The sequence below is a fragment of the Nomascus leucogenys genome, chromosome 3, assembly GCF_006542625.1.
Source record: "Nomascus leucogenys isolate Asia chromosome 3, Asia_NLE_v1, whole genome shotgun sequence".
NCBI classification, from domain to species: Eukaryota; Metazoa; Chordata; class Mammalia; order Primates; family Hylobatidae; genus Nomascus; species Nomascus leucogenys.
The window spans coordinates 121,865,929-121,871,928 of record NC_044383.1 but is presented as its reverse complement, the minus strand read 5'-3'; the positions used below and the strand labels follow the sequence as shown (position 1 = coordinate 121,871,928).

Sequence of the window (6,000 nt, the reverse complement as noted above, 5' to 3'; positions counted from 1 at the left end):
ATATTTATTTATATATTTACATATAAATATATAAAATATATTTATTTATATATTTACATATAAATATATAAAATATATTTATTTATATATTTACATATAAATATATAAAATATATTTATTTATATATTTACATATAAATAAATATATAAATATATTTATATATAATATATTTATTTATATATATATTTATTTATTTTATACTATACACAAAATACAGCAGTATAAGTAGTTCGCCAAATAATGGCCATCCACTTCCTCGGTGGTGGTAAACCTCCACTCAGAGGTGGTAAACGTCTTCCCTATTCCATCATCAGCCACTGCCCTCTCCTTGCGCCACAGTCAGATCCACTTCATTCTCACCTTTCACCCATGCTTTGGCCCAGTTCCCAGGTCCCTACCTTAAACACTGGAGATGAATTATCTCCAAACCATCAGTGTGGGGCTCAGTGTAATTTCACTCTTCTAGGTAGTCTTAGACTTTAATCCTGATATCTAGATTTTTTCTTATTCCCAAGCCTCAATTTCCACCTTGCTTCCCATGCCAGACACCTACATTGCTATCTTCTTTCTGTGTATGACTGAGTCCCTGTCTTGGAGATCTGCCTCCTGCCTTCTCTTCTCCAAGATCTTCCTTCCCTTAAAACCCACCTTGGTGGCTAAGACCCTATTTCATGCTTGCCAGCTTCACTAAAGCTAATTGCTTGCTGTATTAGTCTGTTCTCACACTGCTAATAAAGACATACCCAAGACTGGGTGATTTATAAAGAAAAGAGGTTTAATTGACTCACAGTTGCACATGGCTAGGGAGGCCTCACAATCATGGTGGAAGGGCAAGGGACATGTTACATGGCAGCAGGCAAGAGACAGTGTGTGCAGGGGAACTTCCCCTCATAAAACCATCAGATCTTGTGAGACTTATTCACTATCATGAGAACAGGAAAGACTCATTCCCATGATTCAGTTACCTCCCACCAGGTCCCTCCCACAACACATGAGAAATGTGGGAGCTACAATTCAAGATGAGATTTGGGTGGGGATACAGCCAAACCGTATTATTTGCCAAGAAAAAATATGATATGCCTCTGAAATTCTACACCACAGACCTAATTTCTCTAGTTATCCTATTCAGGACAACTGCCAAATATTAGAAAATAGCTTTCCCTGGTACTAATATAAAGAGGTATTCTCCTGACCAGAGTGTCCTCTCTGGCCTTGCAACCAGTTCCCAGTGGCTACTGGGGTTCTCACATCTGCTGCTAGGATGCACGGGAAGGACTGGGGAAGACATATTTGGGATTCCTGATATGCCACTCAGATGCATATTAACAGGGACACAGTTATTAAATATCATTACATGTCATTGACATGGCACCCTTCCTCCTATTCTGAATCATAAATACATAAGTATGGAATTTGTAATAAGGCTCAAGAACCTAACCAACATTCAAGGTATTGTTTTAATGAAGTATCATTTTGAGTTCCAAATAACCAATTCAAAACTAACTTTAAGACACTTTCTAATTCTGCTTCATAGGGAGCCAAAATTATTTTAGAAGTGATAGCCGTGTGTATGTATTCTTGGGGAGAAAAATGTAATTAAACATTACAAATGAAAGCAGTAGCCCCTATGTAGGCAGATATGAAATGGCTAATTTGATTTTGCCTTTTTAAATTGAAGCAAGTTATCTTATAGACCGTGTTAGTCTCAATTGTCCCATTAGAGCACCAAACCTAATCATCAGCAAAGGTTTCTAAGTAATGAGAATGAGGAAGAAAATTCTGGTTTAGCTTTCAGTCATCAAGATGGCATCTCTCCACTAAAAGTCATGGATGCTACTCAGTAATACTTGTTATCCCTATTTCACAAATGAAGAAAACTCAGAATAAACTAGAAATATCTGAACTACAAACAAAACAAACACAGTCAGTGCAGTATTTTATACTTCGGTAGAGTGTAAATCATTAAAAGAACCAGTTCAGTCAAATTTGAAACGTAAAAATCAAATTATGATGGTACTAAAAGAAACCTTAAGAGGATTCTTAATAACCCTAGGAGTGGGAAGACTTTCTAAGAGTGATGCAAACCCAGAAACTGTAAGAGAAATAAACTGATAAATGTGACCACAGAAAAATATTTTTTAAAATTACTACATGGAAAAAGAAAAAGAAAACCAATAAAAAGTCAAAACACAAATGGAAAAAACACACTTGAAAAAACACGTGCCACTCACACTCTAGATGAAAAGCTAATTTCTTTCAAAAGGAAATAGATTTAGAGGTACAAGGGCAGTTTTCTTACACAGATATATTGCGTAGAGGTGATATCTAGGGTTTTAGCATACCCATCACCCAAATAGCATACATTGTACCCAGTAGGCAGTATTTTATCCCCACCTTTCAGAGTCTCCGATGTCTATTATTCTACTCTGTCTGTCCATGTATATCCATTCTTTAGAAGAGCTAATTTCTTTAATCCTAAAGAGCTCCCACTAATCAGTAAGGAAAATAAAAACCCACCAACTCAATATAAAGATGGGTAAAGATTAAGAACAAATAATTCATAGTAAAGCAAATACAGATGATTTTAAGCATATAAAAGGAGGCCCAACCTCATTCATAAGGGTAATAAAAATTAAAACTACAACTGCAGACCATTTGTGCCTATAGAATTGGCAAATATCAAAAAGTGGGTAACCTATTGTATTGCCAAGGGTTGAAGAAAAAGGCATTCATATTGTAGTGAGAGCAAAATGGTAAGCCCTTTTGGGGAGAAATTTGTCAATATCTGTCAATGTTACAAATGAACAAGAATTCTACTCCTGTGTGAGAAATGATGAATGTGCAGAGATAGTCATTGCAGCTTTGTCCATAGTAACAAGAGACTGGAAACAACCTAATGTCGTCTGTCAACAGAGGACTGCTTAAATAAATATAATGCAGTACTAGGCAGACATTTAAAAAAGATTAAGCAGGTCTATATGTGCTATTGTAGAAGTCCTTGAAGATATACTGTCCATTGAAAAAAAGCCAAGAATAAAACAATGCATATAGTATTGTATTTGTGGGAAAGAAAAAATATGTGTACATATATGATTGTAAGTACATAGAATACTTTGTAAGGCTACATGAGAAATCAGTAAATCTAATTGCATTCAAAGAATCAGAAAAAAAGAAAAGGAGGGAATCTTATTTTTGAACCAGAAACTTTTATACCTTTTAAATTTTGTGCCATGTGTATATATTAACTATTCTAAAAATAGGATAAAATCTGTTCCAGCTATTATTGAGCAGAGGTACCCAAATTACACAGGACACACAATTTGTCGCTATTATGCTATGGCTCAGAATAAATGGATAAATGAAGTAACATCTTTGATAAGTCTTTTCCCAACAAGCCCTTTTCCTACTTGATCATGATAATTTCCGAATGCTGGGATTTTATTACAGATGAGGCTGCTGTTTGCAGAATGAGATATTATCCAATATTCTGTCTCAGCCCATGTCTACACCTTGTGAAGTTCACCTATATGTATTGTGGTAGTTTTTAAAATGTCCATAAATACTTTGATACCATTTTTTCAAGAGGTTCAGCTTAAATCCTCTCACTATGAATGTGGGCTGGACCTAATGACTTGCTTCTAATGAATAAAATACAGTAGAAATGACAGTATGTCACTTCCAAGACAGACTAGGTCATAAAAACGTTGCAGCTTCTGTCTTAGTCTCTCTCTCGGGTCTTTCACTCTGAGGGAAGCCAGTTCCATGGCATGAGGAAAGTTCCATGTGGAGAGGAATTAAAGCCTCCCCCCAATAGCCCTATAAGTGAGCCATCTTGGAAGTGTAACCTCCAGCCCCAGCTGAGCCTTCCAATGATAGTAGTCCCAGATGACATCTTGGCTGCAACTCCATAGGTCACCCTGAGCCGGAACCAAACTAGCTAAGCCATTTTCAGATTCCTGACTCTCAGAAATTGTGTGAGATAATACATATTTGCTGTTGTAAGCTGTGGAGTTTTAGTTTAGTGTATAGTTTAGTTTTGTGTATAATTAACTATACAGTAATGGATAGCTAATATACACATCTCCCATCTTTGCTTTACCACCCACCCACCCACTCCCCAGAGAACAGATGCCTTTTGAAGCTCACCACACAGGCACTGCTTATTCTTCTATTTGGTCCATCTCCAGGGACAATGAGCTCAGGTAGCCTCTACAGCAATAAGTGGGGGGAGAAGAAGAGGTCAACAAAAGTGGTAGAATTGCTACAGGCGGAACAGGGAGAAAATGAGAGAAAAAGCATGTCAGTACACCCCTTACACATTACTCAAATTACTAAATAACTCAAAATACTAAATAACCTGCTGACTTGAACATATCTAGTTGGTTTCTTTCAGGATGCTTTTTACCATTTACTTCCCCAATTTCATTTCATCTTCCTCTCAACCCAGGTGGTACACACTCTGGCTTTTAGATAAGAGCTGGAAATGTGGGAGGACTCAGTGCTTATATAACATTGCAGCATCAATGAAGAAACAAGATGCTAGCATAACTAGCTATTTTCTAAAACTGCATCCTTTTTATAAATGTGCAAATTCTGTTTCAGTAAATTCCATCATACACATCCTGGGGCCCACAGTCAACAGAGCACGTAACATTCAACACTTTACCTTATATGGCCTTCATTTTCTCTCTCTCTCTCTCTCTCTCTCTCTCTCTCAGTCTCTGTCTCTCTCCTGAACTCACTCACCACCCCCACAATCCCACCCCATGCTTTGATATATTACTTCTGAAACTTCTTTTTCTCTCACTGGAATTACATTGTTAAAGATTAAGAAAGTCTTTGGCAAACAGAAAAAAATAAACAAATAGATCAATGGAGAACCATAGAGAGCCCAGAAATAGACCCATCTATATACTCTCAACTGAGCTCACCTCTCACTTTTGTCTGTGCCTCCGCTAACTGACAGTGGTTGGCACATAAAAGGTGTTCAACAGGCGTTTAGTGAAGGAATAAATGAATGGATGGATGGATGGGTAGTGATATGGTTTGACTGTGTGTCCCCGCCCAAATCTCCTCTTGAATTGTACTCCCATAATTCCCGTGCTGTGGGAGGGACCTGGTGGGAGATAACTGAATCATGGGGGCAGTTTCCCCCATTACTGTTCTCGTGGTCATGAATAAGTCTTACAAGATTAGATGGGTTTATCAGAGGTTTTTGCTTTTGCTTCTTCCTCATTTTTCTCTTGTTGCTGCCATGTAAGAAGTGCCTTTTGGGGCTGGGCACGCTTGTACATGCCTGTAATCCCAGCACTTTGGGAGGCCGAGGTGGGCGGATAACCTGAGGTGAGGAGTTCGAGACCAGCCTGGCCAACATGGTGAAACCCTGTCTCTACTAAAAATACAAAAATTAACCAGGCATGGAGGCAGGGACCTGTAATCCCAGCTACTTGGGAGACTGAAGCAAGGGAATTGCTTGAACCCTGGAGGCAGAGGTTGCAGTGAGCCAAGATTGTGCCACTGCACTCCAGCCTGGGCGACAGAGTGAAACTCCATAAAAAAAAAAAAAAGGTGCCTTTTGCCTCCCACCATGATTCTGAGGCCTCCCCAGCCACGTGGAACTGTAAGTCCAATTAAACCTCTTTTTGTTCCCAGTTTCGGGTATGTCTTTATCAGCACCGTGAAAACAAACTAATACAGATGAACAGATGAATGGTGAGGAATAAGAATTTGTCAGGGTTTCACAAAGTGCTAGACACCATGCTAGATTCCATATTAATACTTTTTACACACACATTCTCAGCAAGAAGATAAGGAAATGAGTCTGAAAGAGGTACAGTAACGTGCTGAAGTTCACACATTAGTAAGTGGTAGATTTGGAATGACTTAATGCTGGGTCTGCAAAGTCCATGATCTTTCCATGTCAGCATGCTTCTAAAAAATTATACTGTATATAAAAATAATATATTTAACAGGACATTTTAAAACAGAAATATCCTGAGA

At 38.1% G+C, this 6,000-nt stretch overlaps 1 long non-coding RNA gene across 1 annotated transcript in view; it reads right to left on the bottom strand.

The window, feature by feature from the left end:
• Positions 1–4,146: 4,146 nt before the first annotated feature.
• LOC105739573 overlaps positions 4,147–6,000 on the bottom strand; it is a 44,550-nt gene continuing 42,696 nt past the window's right edge. The window contains exon 3 of the long non-coding RNA XR_004029369.1: positions 4,147–4,261. This is a non-coding gene — a long non-coding RNA (uncharacterized LOC105739573). The remainder of the gene's footprint in view (positions 4,262–6,000) is intronic.